Raw genomic sequence first — 21,381 nt, 5'->3', positions numbered from 1 at the left:
AGCCACTGGGAATCGTCCCACACCTGCAACACGATGCAGTCCCACCAGTCTGTGCTTGTTTCCTGGGCCCAGAATCGGCGTTCCACGGCATGAACCGGCCCTAGTAACACCATGATTTGCACATTGCTGTGGCCCGTACTTAGTGAGAGGTCTATGTCCATGTCAATTTCTTCATCACTTTCGTCGCTGCGCTGCAATCGCCTCCTCGCCTGGTTTTGCTTTGGCATGTTCTGGCTCTGCATATATTCCAGGACAATGCGCGTGGTGTTCATAGTGCTCATAATTGCCGTGGTGATCTGAGCGGGCTCCGTGATCCCAGTGCCATGGCGTCTGGGCTGAAAAAAGGCGCAAAACTATTGTCTGACGGAGGGAGGGAGTGGCGAGTGACGACATGGCTTACAGGGAATTAAAATCAACAAAGGTGGCTGTGCATCAGGGAGAAACACAAACAACTGGCACACAGAATGCCCCCCCCCCCAAAGATTGAACTCAAAACCCTGGGTTTAGCAGGCCATTGATTTCACGGAAGGAGGGGGAAGCAAATGAATACAGAACAAATCTGGTCCATCTATCTTTTACATCTTAGGCTGGCAGCAGACGGTGCAGCATGACTGATAGCCATCGGCATCTTCTGGGTGCTTGGCAGAAAATCCTGCATTATGACTGCTAGCCCTCATCGTCAAGACGGTTCAATAGGACTGCTGGCAGGACTGAGTCTCCAGGAGACAAAACATGTCTGCCCAGGTGCCTCTGACCGAACTCACTGAGGAATACGACGATGATGGATATCAATCGTAATACACCATCTACTGCCAAAAGGCAAGGAGCTGCTGCTGTATAGCAATGCAGCCCCACGTCTGCCAGCACCCAGATAGCCGATGACGGCTACCAGTCATACTGCACCGTCTACTGCCTAAAGGCAATTAGCTGCTACTGTGTAGCAATGCAGTACCACGTCTGCCGGCACCCAGATGACATATGGTGATGGTGAGCTGAGCTGAGCGGGCTCCATGCTTGCCGTGGTACGTCATCTACACAGGTAACCCAGGTAAAAAGGCGTGAATTGATTGTCTGCCTTTGCTCTGAGGGAGGGGGAGGGGCCTGACGACATGTACCCAGAACCCCCCGCGACACTGTTTTTGCATAATCAGGCATTGGGATCTCAACCCAGAATTCCAATGGGCGGCAGAGACTGTGGGAACTGTGGGATAGCTACCCACAGTGCAACACTCCGGAAGTCGATGCTAGCCTCGGTACTGTGGACGCGGTCCTCCGACTTAATGCACTTAGAGCATTTTATGTGGGGACACACACAATCGACTGTATAAAAACGATTTCTATAAAACCAGCTTCTATAAATTCGACCTAATTTCATAGTGTAGACATACCCTTATTCAGTAAGGGGCCCACACTTTCCTTGACTTTCTTCTTGTTGCTAACATACCTGAAGAAATCCTTCTGGTTTCTCGTAACATCTCTTGCTAGCTGCAACTCCAAGTGTGATTTGGCCTTCCTGATTTCATTCCTGCATGCCTAAGCAATATATTTATTCTCCTCCCTGGTCATTTGTCCAATCTTCCACTTCTTGTAAGATTCTTTTTTGCTTTTAAGATCAACAAGGATTTCACTGTTAAGCCAAGCTGGTAGCCTGCCATATTTACTATTCTTTCTACACATCGAGATGTTTTTTTCCTGCAACCTCAATAAGGATTCTTTAAAATACAGCCATCTCTCCTGGACTCCTTTCCCCCTCATGTTATTCTCGCAGGGGATCCTGACCATCAGTGGGCTTTGGGCACAATAGATTTAGGCACCATAATCCATTTTCTTTTGAAAATCCTGTCCTTGATTATTTCTTGCTAAATAATGTCAAAACAAGGCAAGCCCAGAGTTCCCAGTTCAGATCACCCACCAAAATCACTGGTGATGCAAGGGAGTAGTAAACCATGCAAGCGAGCTCTGACACTGTTTGAAAATGGACTGATGCCCAGTGGATATGTCCAGTGTAAACCTGGAACAGCACAATGATGAGTCAGGCCATGGTCTAAATAGTCTTTCCTGACAGTGTTAAAAGCTGGTTGTGCGGAAAAGAGACAAGAGTCAGGGACTAGGTCAGAAATCAGAGGCAGTTTCAAGAGACAAGGAGACCGCTAGCATGAATCACTTCTATGCCAGAACTCAAAGCCCTCTCTAGGGAGTTAGGAATAGACTATTCTGTGGATAGAAAGAAAAGTGGCATAAAGAAGTAAGTGAGACTGACTTTATTGTCTGTCCCTCTGCTGAGCAGTAGCAGATGTTGGGTGGTTGCAATTTCATTTCCTGTTGGAGGAAATCTCAGTGATGTGGAGTCTGGGTAAATTCTTACTGAAGTTTATTTATGCCAGTTCTGGAACAGAGATGGTCATAAATGGCATGAAGGCAACCCCCTCTTTCAGAAATAGCAGTCCAGATACCAATATCTGGTTTACAGAGAACAACTCTTTGCCAAACATTGACTCTAGTTAGAGAGATTCAGGCAGAGAGCAAAGTCTTTTGTTGTTTGCAACAACTCTCCACAACAGAAACTCCATCACTAAACTAAGGACAATAAACAATTTCTTCAAAGATTGTCCATTGTCCACGCACTAAGGAGAGGAATGTCTAGATGATGTGCAACAGCGTCACTGATTGAGTTGTGCTAGAGCGTTGATTTTATTGTCATGGCTTGAGAAAAGAGATTTTATTATCTATTTAAATTGAAAATTGCTAGGAGACTATCATGCTGCAATGAATCAGTAATTGAACTGTGTATTTGAAATGCCATCACCCCTGGGCTAGCTCTTGCCCATTGCGCTATGTGTCTGGTTCATCTACATGGTTTCGCGTGTATTGCTCAACTTTGCTTGACTCATTCACTGGGGTCCCCACTCCACAGCCCTGAATGCTCAGACTCTTATACCCATAGGTACAAATGCAGTTGTCAATACCAACCCAACAACTTAATGAGAGACACAATTGGCCCAGGGCCCTGTATATCCATCCAGAAGAGTGGCGGAAAGGGGAAAGTCTATAGTTTCTAAATCCCCCTAACAGATGCCATTCAGTTATTCCTAGAGGCCAAAATGAGTTACGGGTCCTACTCCTCACTGAAAGTCAATGGGACTTGTGTACCTAAGTCACTTAGGCCATATATTTTAAAGGTATTTATTTGCCTAAAGAGGCAGATAGGTGAATAGGCACTTAAAAATGCACTAGGTGGTGAACTCCCAATGAACTAAGAAGAAATTAGGTGCCTAGGTGCTTTTGAAATCCCATTTGGCCCCATCTGCATCTGTGTCTAAATATTATTAAAAATCTGGCTCTTTGTCACTATTGAAAATGCCACCCTCTACACCTTCCTTACTTTCCTTTCTCTGTTCAGGCAATTAAATCACTGAGGTGCTTTAGAAAACCCTACCATAAAATTCAGTGGCAGTTGAACGCCAAGCTCATTTAGGCCTCTGAAAATCCCAGCCGAGGTCACTAGACCAGGGTTTCTCAAAGAGGAGTCGCTGCTTGTTTAGGGAAAGCTTCTGGCGTGCTGGGCTGGTGTGTTTACCTGCCCCGTCCGCAGGTCCGGCCGATCGCAGCTCCCACTGGCCACAGATTGCTGCTCTGGGCCAATGGGAGATGCTGGAAGCGGCGGCCAGTAAGTCCCTCAGCCCGCGCCGCTTCCGGCAGCTCCCATTGGCCCGGAGCAGCAATCTGTGGCCAGTGGGAGCTGCGATCGGCCGGACCTGCGGACGGGGCAGGTAAACACACCGGCCGGCCTGCCAGGGGATTTCTCTACACAAGCAGCGACCCCCGTTTGAGAAACCCTGCACTAGACTCTTCTGTGACCAAGGGGTGACTTTAACTGCTCCTTAAACTGTTTTTTTTTTTTTAACTGGCCTAAATTCTGCTGAACTCTACAGATTTCCTGACAGCTTTTTCTCCAGGTTTCCTTTGCCTTCATGAAGGGATTGAAGGGTACAAGAAGGTGGAGATCTCTTTGTTCAGGTCTGTTAGTGTAACAGCATTTGGTAGCAAACTGGCTATTGGGTCCCATAGAAAATTGTAACCCCAATAAGGTGAGAGGAGCAGGTGGAAAATGCCTTTTGCCTGTGGTCGTGGAAGGGATTCTCAGGATGATGGTAATGACACAAGCATACGATGCCAGGGTCAGTAGGAATGGGGCAGGGTGTCTATGGAAGAGAATCTGAAGGTCACCAGTCATTCAGGTGATGCCATGGCAGGAGAGATTGATCAATGGGGTGAAGTCACAAAAGAAAAGGTCAATTTCATTGGTGACCACAGAACTTTATTCATTACAACAAAGATATTACTATGGTAATCGTCAGAAAGGTACTTATGCTACAGCCATTCACGAGGGCTGCATAATAGAGTGGTTTACATATTGATAAATACCAATCATAAGACATTGCTGCTAGCAGATAACATTCAGCCACAAAACCAAAACTATCACTATTTGGTACCCTACCTGCTCCTAGGTTGTTGAACTTAATTATACTGTGGGCACCGCTGCTTAATAGCTCCCTCTACTGTTATGCCTTGAATTAGATCCTGTATATTACTTTGAATGGACGTCTAAGGCCCAAGGTACTACTCAATGGGTAGAATTCGCAAAGCCTCTAAGTGATTTAGGAGCCTAAGTTCTATTTTCAAAAGTGAACAAGGTCCTGAATCTACGTTCCAGTGAAAGTCAATGGGATTTGGGCTTTTAAGGCATTTAGGCACTTTGATAATTTTACCCAATCTGCTTCAGGAGAATAGAGCCTGACGTTTTTCAAATACAGAATTGAGTAGCATTTTTTCCACACATACCTCTAATTTTTTTTATTTAACAATGACTTGTTCTTATAAAGAGATGTTTCAACAAAAACATGTTTATCATTTATTGACTGATGATTGATTGATTGATAGGAAACTATTTAGGTCTTCTAAACCTATTAATCTTTGCAAGAGAACACATATTACAAAAATACAGCCTTCCCAGATACAAAATTTGGGAGCATTTAGGAATCCAGGACACACAGGAGAGACCAAATAGTGTAACAATCCAAACCCACCCACTGGAATCCAAAACCAGGGCTATGCAAAATGTGTTTTCCCAACTCAGTTACAGCAGAAGAGCAGATGAAATACGGAACTGGAATCTTGAAATTTGCTGTGTGGAGTGCAGAGCATATCACAGTTATGTTTGCAGTGAGGGCAGTAGTAAATAGGAGCTCTAGTATTTAATGGGAATGCAGCCATCCCAAAACTTAGTATGTCCTCACATTCCCCATGGAAGCACCAATGGGCATGAGCTTGAGGACACCTAGATGCTATCTCCACTGCTAGTTCAGCCAGATGGATTTGTTCCCACAGCAGTCACTCCTTCTGAATTCCTGTGAGCACCACCAATTTATGGGTGATCTTTCTCAGGGCCTCCTTGACCTCTTTGTTCCTCAGGCTGTAGATGAGGGGATTGACCAGGAGAGTCAGGACAGTATAGAAGACAGAGAACACTTTGTTGAGGTCTCTAAGAGTGTCAGTGTCTGGTAAAATATAGACAATGATTGTAGTCCCATAGAAAATTGACACTACCATGAGATGAGAGGAGCAGGTAGAAAATGCCTTTTTCTTCCCGGTGGTGGAAGGGATTCTTAGAATGGTGGTGATGATAAAAATGTAGGATGCCAGGGTTAATAGAAATGGGAAAGGGACACCTATGGAGGAAAGTATGAAACTCAGCAGCTTGATTAGGTTGGTGTCATGACAGGAATGTTTAATCAATGGGTTGAGATCACACAAGAAATGGTCGATTTCACTGGGGCCACAGAATGTTAATTGTGACATCAAACATACAGTTATGGTACTAGCCACAAATGCCCATAGCCATGACCCAACTGCTAGAACCCAGGTTCTGCCATTCATAAGGGCTGCATAATGCAGAGGTTTACATATAGCTAAATACCGGTCATAAGATATTGCTGCTAGGAGATAACACTCTGTACATGCCAAGAAACCAAAACAATAAAACTGCATGATGCAGCCACAGGCAGAAATAGTTCTGGCACCAGTCAGGAGACTGGCCAACATCCTGGGCAGGATGGTGGAACTGTAGCAGGTCTCCACAAAGGACAAGTTCCCGAGGAAGAAGTACATGGGGGTGTGCAGGTTCTGATCAGCCACAACTAGAGCAATGATGAGGATGTTCCTGGCCACGGTCACAATGTAGATCATTAGAAACAGCAGGAAGAGAAGAATCTGCATTTCAAGGAGATCCCCGAATCCCAAGATGATGAACTTGGTGACGACCATTTGATTGCCCACTTATACTTTCTGTATGTGGGTCATCTAGGTAAATATAAAAATACTATATAGGAGAGGCAGGGCTTTCAAAGGCAGAATTGTGAAACCCTGAATTTGCACTGGATTAAGCAAGTGATGAAGGCCAGATTTTCAAAAGCAGTAGGTGCTTAAAATTGCAGATTGGTGCAAAGGCAATTAGGACCTATATTGAAATCTATGAGTTCTTGGTGCCTAGGTGCTTTTGAAAATCCTGCTAGGTGCCCAAATACCTTTAAAAATATGGCCCCAAGTGATTTGCTGAATAAGGACTTTAATTAAGCTATACAGAGCAACATAGGGACTGGTTTCTCAAGGTATGCTAGCCAGTGGGGAGTTTTATACCACTCAGTAAAGGTCTAAGGAGCTAAGCAAGAGTGTTGGAATTGCTCCAATACTAATGGGCCCAATCTTGCAGCCTTTCCTCACATGAGAAATTGCCTTGGTCTAATTCTGACCCCACTTAAATTGTTCTTTACAACATTAACTTCTGTAGGAGAGAATCCCACTGGACAGCTGAACAAGTGCGATCAGAATCAGGACCTGGAAATTATGTGCATGTCCTGTGTTCCTATGTAATCTATAAATGGGCCGATTTCGGAGTTTGTCGGCTCCTGGAATGCTGGACTGAGCTTCTAGGGGACCTACTCATGGACTACAACAATAATGACTCCAGAGCCTCTGGACACCACTTCCCAGCCTGCTTAGAGTTTGAGTCTGGAATAAGAAGCAGAACAGCTCAGGGATTCTCTGCTTAGCTCCCCCTCCCCAAAAAGGCAGACCCTGAACAGATGTGGGACCCTATGCACGGATCAGGCAGATCCAAGCCTGAGGAGACCAGGATCCAGAGGCACAGATCCTACCTGGTGCCGGCTACCTAGAGCCAACCAGGACCTCCATGGGACTCCAGACCAGGGACCCAGGAAAGGACCCTGCCCTTGCATTTTCTTTAAGCCGACCAGCATTTACGATGCTGCAACATGCATCTCTGGATTCATCCTGGGCATTCCATCTGCCTGGGAAGATGCCAGGGAGGTGGCTGGGGCTGGGGCATAGTTGTGAATGGTGCGATCTGGGGGAATGATTCTATTGTTGTTATAGCCTTTTAGTTACTCTTAACCCTTTTCTTCCCTCAATCCTCTGTGACCCTAAGAACCCCTCCATGGGAGTCACTGTTCAGTAACAGCAACTCCAGATATGCCTGACAAACTCACTACACCTAGCAGGCCACTTTCATTCACAAATGATGGCCTGGGAGGTATCCAATAAAAGCTTATGACATGCTTCTGCCAAACCCTGGTGATTGCTTGGGTGGCTAACAGGCTAGTGGTGTCCGGGGGCTGACACCACATTAAGTACAAGACTCCCACAGCCTCATCACAAGACGAAAGCAGACATTTTCCATGCAAACATTCCTTTAGTTGAAAATCTAATTTCCTGTAACAAGAGAAAATGTTGGTGGACAATTTTCATTCACTCCTACCTTTAGTTATGACTGGGAAGGAGTGACTGATGTCTCAGAGTATGAGGGGTGGCTGTTGTATTGCTAGTGACTGATTTTGGGAATCATGATCCAGTTTCCACCCTCGGTCTTCTGTCTTTCATCTTCATCATAGGCTTTCACTCTCTTTGTAAAGACCCCTCCACTTTCCTTGACAGGCTGGTCTGGCCCGGCTATGCTGCATTACACAAAATCTTCCTTTGCCTTTCTCTTGATTATTATCAGCTTTATAGAAGAAATCAGCCTCCCTGGATCATGCTGATGCATGATTCTCCATTGAGATTGCTTGTGATAATCATATTAAAATTAATGTCATAGGGGAATTGATGCATTTTGCAATTTATAGAGCAATTAGGAAGACTGAAGAATACAACTTTCTACCATTACAGTACTAAGTATTTCACCCAGTGATAATTGCATCAAGACCATATCATCAGGTTGAACTAGCTTACTGGACTCAATCAACTAGTTGAGATCTAGGCTGGGATTTTCAGTGAAGCCTAAGGGAATTAGGCACCCAAGTTCTATTGACTTTCTGTGGGAGTCAGGCACCTAACTCCCATAGGCCTCTTTGACAATCTGAGCCTATGTTGGTAGGAGCACACACTATTTCAAGAGAAGGACAAAATTGAAATGTTTCCCAGACAGTTCATGCTGTCATATTTTAAGGATTTCTGGTGAAAGGACTCTGAGAACCCTCCCTAGTTATGATGGTGGACAATGGCAAACACATACAAACCCTGAAGGACTTTAAGGAAGATAGCTGGCTTTTTGCTGACTTGTTTGATTTCTCTATTCAGTTTCACTGAGTTCTCTTATGTATCACACCTTTAGGCCCCTTCGAAACTCATGGATTAGAAACCTATCTTTAGGTTCCCAGACATGAAAATCTTGGCCACACAACATCCTTTCACAAAGAAATCTATGAGATCTGTCTGTCTAATAATTCCTTTTTGTATTAATTCATCTCTCTCTCTCCACCACTTTCCCTCAGTGTGAATACATCAGAAAGAGCAAGTTGCGATCAGCAGGTGGGATTGTGAGGAGAAATTCTGGAGACAGGGCCAGGAAAAGGCAAATGGCCACATCCTACCACCAGTTAAGGTTCAGAATAACTCGATTCAGTACAGTGGAGTTTGGCTGAGATTTAACAGAACTCCCACTGCAGGTCCATGGACCATATTTTCATTTCAAATCAGTGCATGCAACTCACATTGAAAGTCAATAGGAGGCGGGCACCTAACTCTCTTATGCCCCTTAGTAGTGATGTTAACACTCTTTGCATTCCACTAATATCTCCAGTGAACGTTAAACAACAGATACCAAAGTCAGACATTTTAAAATTAGCAGGTCCAGATAACTTGCCACCAAGAGTTTTAAAAGAGCTGGCTGAGGAGCTTGATGGATCAGTAATGTTAATTTTCAATGTCTTGGAGCACTAGGGAAGTTCCAGAAGACTGAAAGAAAGCTAATGTTATGCCAGTATTTAAAAAGCATAAACGGGATGGCCCAGTTAATTATAAGCCTGTCAGAATGACCTTGATCGCAGGCAAGATAATGCAGTGGCTGATATGTGACTCAGTTAATGAAGAGTTAAAGATAGTAATGTAATGAATGCCAATCAACATAAATTTATAAAATAAAATAGATCCTGTTAAAATAACTTTGTACCTTATATTGATGAGATTACAAGTTTGGTTGATAAAGGTGATAGTGTTTACTCAATATACTGAGACTTATCTAATGCATTTGACTTGGTATCACATGGCATTTTAAAAAAAATAGAATATTGTAAAATTAATATAGCACACATTAAATGAATTAAAAACTGGCTAACTGATAGGTCTCAAACTGTAACTGTAAACATGGAATCATCATCAAGTGGGTGTGTTTTAGTTGGGTCCCACAGGGATCGGTTCTTGACCTTACACTATTCAACATTTTTATCCATGACCTGAAAGAAAACAAAATCATAATTGATAAAGTATGAAGAGGACACAAAAATTGGGGGAGTGGTAGATAATGAAGTGGACAAGTCACTGATACAGAGCCATCTTGATTGCTTGGTAAACTGGGCAAAACCAAACAATTTGAGTTGTAATGTGGCTACATGGATATGTGTCCATCTAGGAATGAAGAATGTAGGCCATACTTACAAGAAAAAGGCTCTATCCTGGGAAGCAGTGACTGAAAAAGATTTGCAGAGTCGTGGTGGATAATCACCTCCACGTGATCTCCCAGCTCAGTGCTGTGGCCAAAAGAGTTAATACAATCTTTGGTGCATAAAGATGGCATTCTCAAATAGGAGTAGCGAGGTCATTTTTCTTCTGTGTTTGGCACTGGTGTGACTGCTGCTGGAAAACCATCTTCAGTTGTGGTGCCCATAGTACAAGAAGGATGTTGGTAATTGGAGAGGCTTCATAGAAGAGCGACAAGAATGATTAAAGGATTAGAAAACTTGCCTAATAGCGTTTGACTCAAGGAGCTCAATCTATTTTGCTTAACAAAGAGAAGGTTAAGGGGTGACTTAATTGAAGTCTATACGTATCTACATGGGGAACAAATATTTAATAATGAGTTCTTCTATCTAGGAGACAAGGGTCTAACATGATCCAATGGCAGGCAGTTGAAGTTAGACAAATTCATTCTGGAAATAAGGTGTAATTCTCTAATGATGAAGTAATTAACCAATGGACCAATTTACCAATGGTCATGGTGGATTTCCATCACTGGCACTTTTAAAATCAAGATTGGATGTTTTTTTTCTAAAAAATATGCTCTAGGAATTATTTTGGGGAAGTCCCATGGCTTGTGCTCTACAGGAGGTCAGACTAGATCAGAGGTGGGAAAACTACGGGCCGCAGGCCACATCCGGCCCACGGGACCATCCTTCCCAGCCCTTGAGCTCCCGGCTGGGGAGGCTAGCCCCCAGCCCCTCCCCGGCCACTGCGCAGACAGTGCTCTAGGTGGCCGGCTGTGAGCTCCTGCCGAGCACAGTGGCAGAGTGTCTTGCTCCGGCCTGGCGGTGTGTCTGCCAGACATGCTGTTCTGAGCGGCATAGTAAGGGGGCCGGGACCAGGGCCAGAGGGGTTGGACAAGGGGAGGGAGGTTCCGGGGGGCAGTCAGGGGACAGGGAGCAGGAGTCGGTTGGTTGGGGTGGAGGTTCTGGGGTGGGGACGGTCAGGGGATGGGGAACGGGGGGGTTGGATAGGCATGGAATCTCCGGGGGCCTGTCAGGGGGGAGGGGTGTGGATAGGGGTTGGGTGACTGGGAGCAGGGGTTAGATAGCGGGTGGGGTCCCGGGGGGTGGTTAGGGGCAGGGGTCCTGAGAGGGGGCAGTTATGGGACAAGGAGAAGGGGGGGTTGGATGGGTTGGAGGTTCTGAGGAGGGCAGTCAGGGGGTGGGGAAGTGGGATGCGGCTGTTTGGGGAGGCCCATACAGTTTTGCAACCCCAATGTGGCCCTCAGGCAAAAAAGTTTGCCCACTCCTGGACTAGATGATCACAATGGTCCTTTCTGGTCTTGGAATCTTTGAATCTATGAATCTAGTTTTAATTGGTCCTGCCTAAGCACAGGGGGCTGGACTTGATCTCTTGAGGCCTCTTCCTGCCCAACTTTTGCATGAATCTATGAAAAGGCTAGAAGGAACCACTGCCATCATCTCTAGTCTGACCTCCTGTGTCACACATTGCACAGGGCTTCCCTGAGTTCATGCCTGTAAAACAGAGCATATTTTTAAGACAGATGTCCAATCTTGTTTTAAAAAATCTCCAGTGATGGAGAATCCACCACAACCCTTGATAAATTGTTCCAATGGTTGATTACCTTCTCTGATAAAAATGTGTTCCTTTAGTCTGTCACTGTAAGGCAGGTTTTCCAATCCCTTAAACATTCTTGTGACGCTTCTCTGAACCCTCTCCAATTTGTTCACATCCTTCTTGAATTGTGCCCAGCAGAACGAGACAAGTTATTCCAGTGGTGGTTATGCCAGTGACAAATACAAAGGCAGTATATCCTACTTACACTTACTCGAGATTTCCCCTGTTTATACAGCCTAGTATCATATTATCCTCTTGGTCCCAGCACTGCACTGGGAGCTCATGTTTAGCTAATCCTCCAAGTCTTTTTCCAAGTTACTGCTTCCCAGGATGAAGTCCCTCATGCTGTAAGTATGGCCTATGTTTTTGCTCCTAGATGTACCACTTTACATTTGACCGTATTTGAATGTATTTTTATTGATTGTGCCTAGTTTGCCAAGAGATACTGATTTCTCTGCATAGGTGATCTGTCCTTTTCATTATTTACCCACTCACCGAATCTTTGAGTCATCTGAAAACTTTACCAGTGAAGATTGTATGGGTTTTTCAAAAAAGGTTAAACGGCTTAAGGCTTGCAGGGCACCACTAGAAACACACCCACTAGGTGATGATTTCACATTTACAATTACATTTTGAGACTTGTCAGTTAATCAGTTTTTAATCCATTTAATGTGTGCCATGTTAATTTTGTATCAGTCTAGGTTTCTAATTAAAACTGAGCTGTGAATATGTTATTTACAGGGGATCCTGCTCAGTTATATGGTTCTTTGGCCCAGGCTGGGAAAAGACAGATCAAAAGGACAGAAACTGTTTTAAAGAGAGAGAGGGAGAGAGAGAGAGAGAGAGAGAGTTGTCAGGGAGTCTTTGGAGGGAAACAGACTGACACATAGGGCTTGTCTATACTTACGGATAAATCGGCACTGCTGCGATCGACACAGTGGTGTCGATTTAGCGGGTTTGATGAAGACAAGCTAAGTCGATGGCAGAATGGTCTCCCGTGGATCTCTTTACTCCACCTCCCTGAGAGGTGGAAGGTAAGTCGGCAGGAGAGTGTCTCCTGTCAACACAGCGTGGTGTAGACATCGCTGTCAGTCGACCTAAGTTACGTGGACTTAAGTTACATAATTTACATGACTGAAGTAGCGTAACTTTGGTCAACTTACAGCTTTAGTGTAGACAAGTCCATAGACAGGCCCTTCCAGATGGGGCTAAAACAACTGGTGCATCCTAAGCTTTTCCAGTGATGGTAAGCTCTAGGTTAGACAGACAAGCCTATAGGCTTTTGATTGTTTTAAAATCCACGTTAGTTAAAGAAATCGGTCTGTTTGATGCACAGTTGGTAAGATCTTTTCCTTCTTTAGGAATGACCACATTGGATACTTTGAAAACTCCTAGCCGCACTATCCAATTTTACATACCCTGCACAAAGTTTTATCTAACACAAAGAGCTGTTTGAAAAATGGTAAAGATTTCTCATGAAAACCCAAGCTCTTAATGATCATTTTCTTTCAGCATATTTTGAAAACGACTACATTTTAACTGATCAGAAATTGTCATGAAATTTATTATTGAAATATGGAGTTGAAGAAATCATTTGTTATGTGGTTTGATGTTTGTTTCTTGCTTTTTCCACAATGTCGCTAGATTTTTTCCCTTCCCCTTTCCTTTCCCCTTAATTCCCCTTCCCCATGTTTTTGTTTTCCCTGTTTTGCCAACGAAAAGGGGGATTTAGGGAAAAAAGGGGGAAGAAAGGAAAAAACCAAGAAGTGAAAAAGTGAAAAATAAAGAAAAACAAACAAACAAACAAACAACAAATTTTCATGGCAAGTTCCAATGGAAAAAAAAAAGAAGAAAATTTCAAAAACAAACGAACTAAACTTTTTCTGAACAATTTGGTTTCTGAAAAATTGTCATTTTTTTGTTCTTTCAAGTTGATGTTATCCTAAATGGATTAGCTCTGATTGTCTGAATTCTTGGGAAAGCCAAAAACATACTGGAATATTTTTTCAGAGCCTGCTTTATATCTTTGTTTCTCAGGCTATATATAAGGGGATTGACCATAGGAGTTAAGACAGTATAGAAGACAGAAAACAATTTGTTTAAATCTCTGAGTGTGTTGTTTTTCGGTAACACATAGACAATTATTAGTGTCCCATAGAAAATTGTAACAACTATGAGGTGAGAGGAGCAGGTGGAAAATGCCTTTTGCTTTCCAGTGACGGATGAGATTCTTAGGATGGTGGCTATAATAAGAACGTAGGAGATAATGGTTAATAGAAATGGGGGCAGAGTGAAAATGGAGGCAAATAGGAATGCTACAAATTCCACCACGTTGGTGTCACTGCAGGAGTTTTACCACCAGGTTGAGTTCACAAAAGAAATGGTCAATTTCATTGGGGCCACAGAAAGTTAAATGTGACATGAACGACACTATTATGCTAATAGCCAGAAATGCACTTATCCAAGACCCAGCTGTGAGCTGAAGGCAGAACCTGCCTGTCATACAGATTGCATAATGCAGTGGTTTACATATTGCCAGATACCGATCATAAGACATTGCTGCGAGGAGGTAACATTCTGCAGCTGCCAAAGAACCAAAAAAATACAGTTGTGTAATACAGCCCATGACAGAGATGGTTCTGTCCCCAGTCAGGAGATTGGCCAGCAGCCTGGGCAGGATGATGGAGGTGTAGCAGGTCTCCAAGCAGGCCAAATTCCCCAGGAAGAAGTACATGGGGGTGTGAAGGTGCTGACCAGCCATAACTAGAGCGATGATGAGCATGTTCATGGTCACAGTCACAATGTAGATCACTAGAAATACCAGGAAGAGAAGAACCTGCAGTTCCTGAATATTCTCAAATCCCAGGAAGATGAATTCTGTGATTATCGATTGATTTCCGCACTCGGTGTTTGCCGCTGATTGCATCTAGGGGAAAGAAAATAATCTCAGCCATTTAAATTTAAGGAGATACTTTTAAATTTTAGCCAAGCATCTTTTATTTAATCCCAGGAATACCAAAATCCTCACCTCTCTTCTGGGATCTGGGTTCTTTACCCAAGTGTTGGGCTATTTACTTTCCCAATAGGTGGGTCAAGACCCCAGATCAGAAAGGTGAACTTTCCTGTATCTTGACATTTTAACCAACCATGTATTTGGCTCCCAGCAGTTTGAATGTCTGATATTCCCACTATACAAATTCATTTTACTTCTGGTAACCCATCTCCTCTTATAAGAGTTCAAGCAGATGCCCTGTTTATCCACACACCTGGCTGGTGCCATACAAACTCTTTCATCTTCTTTGGTGTCCTATCTCCTCACAGTGGAATATGAACACTCAACTGCCTTAGACAATTTTTACAATCAAAAACTCTAAATTCAATATACATTTTTCCTTCCGTGACATTCCCCAGGGTACAATCTGGACTGTTGAACAGCTGTGTCCCCTCCATTCTCCAATCTGGGGTGCCTTTTACACTGCTTCACTGTGAAAGCCACCACACCTAGCCACCACACACAATCTCCAGCGTGTAAATCACTCCCAGCTATATTGTACGACTGCTATAAACAGCCACTCTTGAATTACACTTCAGAACACCAGCAAACTCCCAGTCCCTGACTTCCCCCCAGAAATGTGCGTCTTGTACAGCCCAGCTCTCTCCTTCTAGACAAGCTCATATAAAGTCTGTCACTTCATCAATAGAAAGGTGGAGGTGGTGGAATCTCCATCCTTAGAGGTTTTTAAAGCCCGGCTTGACAAAGCCCTGGCTGGGATGATTTGGTTGGGGTTGGTCCTGCTTTGAGCAGGGGGTTGGACTAGATGACCTCCTGAGGTGCTTCCAACCCTAATCTTCTATGATTCTATGAAAGTGATACACTCAAATCCCATTATCTAAAATGGAAATGCCAAATACTTCAATCCAAATACATTGGTTTAGATAAAAGAATAAAACAAATGTATTAACTACAGCAAGATAGATTTTAAGTCATTACAAGTAAGGCTGCGAGTCAGTCACAGAGGTCACAGAACTCATGGATTCCATGACTTTCCGGGACCTCTGTGACTTCTGCAGTGGCCAGTGAGGCTGGTCTGGGGGCCACCTGAGCAGCTCGGGCAGCCCCATGACCAGACGCACTGGCCGCTGCTGTGGCAGTCTCGAGCCTTCGGGGCCCCCCAGCAGCAGCAGGAGTTAGAGTATGGGAGGGGTCTCAAGGCTAGTGCAGGGGGTAGGGGCATGGAAGAGGTTGCAGACTCTGAGTGGCACTTACCTTGGGAGGATCCCTGGAAGTAGCGACATGTCCCTCCCTCGTCTCCTAGGTGGAGGCACAGCCCGGCAGCTCTGCACAGTGTCTTCCCCCACAGGTGCTGCCCCTGCAGGTCCCATTGGCCATGGTTCCCAGCCAATGGGAGCTGTGGAGCCAGCGCTCAAGGTAGAGGCAGCGCACGGAGCCTCCTATCTGTGCCTCTGCCTAGGAGCCGAGGGACATGTCACTGCTTCCAGGGAGCTGTGTGGAGCCAGGTAGTGAGCCTGCCAACCCCCCACAGCAGCAGCAGGGGTCCCTATCTGGCACCCCCAGAGCACCCATACCATCCCCAGGCCGCCCCCCCCAGAGTACTCAGATTTAGTCAGAGGTATATAGTACAAGTCATGGACAGGGCACGGACCATGAATTTTTGTTTACTGCCCATGACCTGTCCATGACTTTTACTAAAAATACCTGTGACTAAAATGTAGCCTTAATTACACATAATAAGGCATACAGGTCAGGAATGGTTACAAAGAAATAAAATGTAAACCAAAATTAATACTTAACTTAACAATCTAAGTGAATTCAAAGCAAATGTCTCTCTCACCACAAGTTGCAACAGTCTTACTGGCTGAATCTTTCAGTCAGGATCCCTCCCCCAGTCCAATTCTGCTCCTTTGTTCTTCAGGTATTGCTGATGCTGTTAGCCCAAAGAAAGGGAGAGATGATTCTGGGTATCTGCTCTCACCTTGTATTGTTATGTCTCTTCAACAAGAATCATCTCCTGTTCAGGTTCAGGAGACAGAAAGTTTGTGTGGACAAGAAGCTTAAGCTGCTTCTTTTTCAAAATGTAGTTTTTTTGCCCACACCCTCTCTCCTGCCAAAAAGTGGTCACTTAATCTGTTGATGATTCATTTGATCTTGTTGACACCTGGCTGAGCCCTTGGCTAGCCTTTTGTCTCTGTGGAACTGGTTTGTGACTGTCCTCCATAATATGTTGGAACATGTCTTGGTAACATCATACAGTGGAATCTTATAATCCTACATACAATGCTACCCCACATATTTTAACAAGACAATAATAATCAGCGGATTATGAGTTTATAAATGATACCTCACAAGGCCTACTTTGTACAAGATTTATCATAGTCCTCTAAAAGGGGTGAATATAGGGTTACAGACTGTCACACCTTCCTAGTAGAGATGATCAGTTGATGCCATAAATCATGAAGTACAACACATCCCCAGGAGTGGCCAGTGGCTTCAATGGAGTTACTCCTGATTTACACGAGGGTGACTGAGAGAGGAATCAATCCCATTGCTTCTTCTGAGCCAGTAAAAAATAGGTCATAGTTTCCAAAGGTGTTATGCACAGTTTTTAATGCACACACTTTCCCTTCAGTTTAAGTAAAAAAAAATCCAGCTCTCTTTCACAATGTCTATAGCTGTTTTGTATCAGAGAATCAGCGGAGAGTTGGGATGAGCCATTCTTTTCTTTCTTCAGTGAGGATTTGCAGATCTAGTTTCCTTCCTGCTATCACCACCCATATGTTTCTTTCAGCCATTCTTGCGCCTGCATTTTCTGCTTCAGGTGGGATATCAATGATTTCACCCAGACGTAATCAGAGATGTCCGAAGCTGAAAATTAGTTTGTCAGGACATAGATTCTACAGTGATTGGTATAATAACAATAATTAATAAGAATAAGAATAATAAAACAATCTAAAAGAGAAAGAGCATGAGAATGAGAGTGGAATCCCGATTCAATCACCTATATAAGTGACTAGATTTTCAAAAGTCTTTAGCCCCCAGCAGCAACAATTTCTCTCCCTGACTAGGAATTTCAAAGGAGCCTAGGCTCCTATGGCCAGCTTTTCAAATGTATTTAGGTACCTAAAGGGGCAGATAGGGGCCTAGTGGGATTGACAAAAATGCCTAAGCACAGCATGGGCTTGACTCCCATTGATTTCAATGAATGGTTACATTAGGAGTTCACTGTGACTTCAGTGATATCACTGGGAGATCAATGTTGGCACATTTGAAAACCCCACTAGGCATCTATCTACAAATGTAAGCACCCAAATACCTGTGAAAATCTTCCCACTGAAATTCAGTGTGAGCTCGTGCCTAAATTCCCTTGGCCTCTTTGACAATCGATAGTGGGTGCTGAAACATCTGCCACTTAATGATTCCTGTGATTGGATTGTTAAAATTAATGGTTAATGGGCAAAAGGGAGGGTGGAATGGCACTCTACATCAAAATGGCATTGCCTGTTCCCGAGTTACTGCTAACTTGGAAGAAAATGATCTTGAATTCTTATGGATCTATATTCTAATAGATAAAGCACAAGATGGGGACTGTGACAGAACCTCAAATCACACTAGGGAACAGAATGAATCCGCCTGTCTACAATGTGTAAAAAAAAAAAAGAATGATCATAGGTGACTCCAATTTGAGTGACATTTGCTGCAGGTCTCATTCTAAAACATCCCTTGAATGTCTAAATATTATAGATAATAATTCCCTAATGCAAAAGGTGTTGCATCCTATATGGGGGGATTCTATATTAGATCTTGTCTAGGCAGATAAAGAGGAACTGATCACAGAACTAAAAATTCATGGTAACTTAAGTACAAGTGATCATGACTTAATCACACATACAATGTACAAAAAGAATAACGTCTAGAGCAGTATATATATATACATTTGGGGCTTTAAAAGGGCCAGTTACACAAAGCTGAAAACAATTATGAGACAAATCAGCTGGGAGGAATCATTTAATCAAAAAAAATGTGAATCATTTAAGGTTGCTTTACTAGTCACCCAAAAAGACACACTCAAGGAAGAAAATAGGTATTAGCTAAAAAAAACTAACTTGGTTTAGAGGGAAGTGAAGACAGTTCTCAGCTTCATCAATGGAATAAAACATAAAATCTTCACTGAGAAAGTTTTCAGGCAAAACAAAATTTGAGGGAGTGGTAAATAAGAAGAGGAAAAGCCACTGATACAGAGTGATCTGGGTCACTTGGTAAACTGGGCACAAGCAACTTGTATTTTAATATGGCTAAATGTAAATATATGCATCTAGGAACAAAGAATGTCGGTCATACTCACTGATGTGGGACTGTATCCTGGGAAGGACTGACTCCGGAAAGATTGGAGTGGTGGTGGATAATCAGGTGCACATGAGCTCCTAGTGCAGGGCTGTGGCCAAAAGGGCTAATGCAATCCTTGGATGCATAAATAGGGGAATCTTGAGTAGGAGTAGAGAGGTTATTTTACCTGTATTTGGCACTGGTGCGACCGCTGCTGGAATCCTGTGTCCAGTTCTGTTGCCCACAGTGCAAGAAAGATGTTGACAATAGGAGAAGGTTCAGAGAAAAGACCTGAGAATGATTAAAGGATTAGACAACCTGCCTTATAGAGATAGACTCAAGGAGCTCAATCTATTTAGCTTAACAAAGAGAAGGTTAAGAGGTGACATAATGCCAGTCTATAAGTACCCACGTGGGGAACAAATATGTAATAATGGGCTCTTCAATTTAGCAGAGAAAGGTCCAACATTATCCAGTTGCTGAAATTTGAGGCTAGACAAATTCAGACTGGAAATAAGGTGTAAATTTTTAACAGTGAGAGTAATTAACCAGTGGAACAATTTACCACGGGTAATGGTGGATTCTCCATCACTGGTAATTTTTAAATCAAGATTGGATGTTTATCTACAAGATCTGCTCTAGGAATTATTTTTGGGAAAGTTCTATGGCCTGGGTTATGCAGGAGGTCAGAGTAGCTGATCACAATGGTCCCTTCTGGCCTTGGAATCTATGAATGCTTAAAGCTGAAATTTTCATTGGAGACTGAAGCCCTTTACGGCTGTTTACCATATAGTCATATCTATCCAGGGCCTCAGCAGGCTTGTGAAGGAAGTGCAACAATATGATAAAATCCTGCTCTGGGGCAGGGTGGTGGTGGATGAACAAGATCACTTAATCCCTAAGCTTCATTTCCATGTCTGATTCTCATATTTGCAAATAAAAGGAGTGATTAAATGGTTACTCTATCTTAAAGAATGATGGACACAATATTTAAACCCTGATCTGACTCCTTCACTCAGTATCACATATGTCATTTCTGCAGGCTGTCTGGACTCCCTATCTATCTCATGTGCTTCAATTCTCTCAGAAACGAGACCTGGTTCTCTTGTCCCGCGTGGTACATCTTGTGTTATATCCAGTGACAGCAAATGAGTACCTTTCCTAACTCAGTATTTATCCTTCCAATAGGAAGGGGCATCTTGACTCTTTTGTTGCTGGGTTTTCAAAATTAATGAGAAGGGGAAAGTTAATAACATGCTTATTCTCTAGACTATACAAACAGTCAAAGAAATAATCTTCAATCCTTAAAGGGAAAGTAAAGGAGATAGGAGACCTGCTAAGATAAACATGTCCCTCTGTCCCTCACCATAACTCACCACCTACTCAGCATACAGCTAGTTGAAATGTTTGGAGTTTCACATTTTGTTACTGACATTTTCCATCAAATTTGAAATGCAGATACAAAGAAATAGATAATTTTTCATGCATGTGGCCACGAAAAATGTGTCCTATTTTTCTGGTTGAAAATGTTGTATTTCAAAACATTGATGAAAAAAACTAACTTGGTTTAGAGGGAAGTGATGGGGAAAAAAGGTTAATTTTGTCTCAAATTTGAAATGCTTTTGAAATTTTAATCCTCAAATACCTAAATGAGGACTTAGGCACCCACAGTTATTTTCTTGCTTTTGAAATTTTTTGCCTACTGTTAAAATTGCCCAAAGCAACTAAATGACTTAGGATCGTAAGTCCCATTTTCAAAATTATCCTTGGACCATGTCTATAAAGGTATTTAGGCACCTAAAGATACAGATAGGCACGTAGGGCCAGATTTTTAAATGTGTCTAGGAGCCTAATGGGATTTTCAAAAGTACCGATGCACATAACACCCATTGAAATCACCCATTGTTAAGCAGCTAGATGCTTTTGAAAATTCCATTGGGCGCCAAAGTACCTTTAAAAATCTGGCCCCATATGACTTGCCTAAGGTCACAAGTGAATCTTTGGCAGAGTTGGTCTCCCAAGTCTCCTCCAAGTCTTCTGAAGCACAAGACCATCCTTTCCTCAGTTGACTGAGGGAATGCACCCACCAGTTGTTACCTGAGTTCAGAACTGGAGGTAGGGACTTAGATTCCCAGTAGCTTCAGCCAACACCAGGCAAGAGGTCTATCCACATCCAGAGAAGAAGCCTTCTTTCTTCTGAGATGTGGACCCCTCTATGACTTGGTCAGCTCAAAAGCAGATTACTTTGATACCCTCTGTAGTGGGACACAACTGAAATCTGCTCTCAAATTGAAGGTCATGCAAGTTACATGAGGCCAGTTGGTAAGCCGAGTAGCTCTTCTTGAGGACACTTTTCCTACCTCATGTCT

The 21,381-nt window shown here is 43.3% G+C and overlaps 1 pseudogene; it reads right to left on the bottom strand.

Moving 5' to 3' along the window:
- Positions 1-13,596: 13,596 nt before the first annotated feature.
- On the bottom strand, positions 13,597-14,596 carry LOC135886208 (olfactory receptor 10A7-like; annotated as a pseudogene).
- Between the last annotated feature and the right edge of the window lie 6,785 nt (positions 14,597-21,381).

This window comes from Emys orbicularis, chromosome 12, assembly GCF_028017835.1.
Source record: "Emys orbicularis isolate rEmyOrb1 chromosome 12, rEmyOrb1.hap1, whole genome shotgun sequence".
In the NCBI taxonomy this organism is placed as follows: domain Eukaryota; kingdom Metazoa; phylum Chordata; order Testudines; family Emydidae; genus Emys; species Emys orbicularis.
The sequence above is the reverse complement of the archived record's forward strand: the minus strand, read 5'-3'. Positions and strand labels throughout refer to the sequence as shown.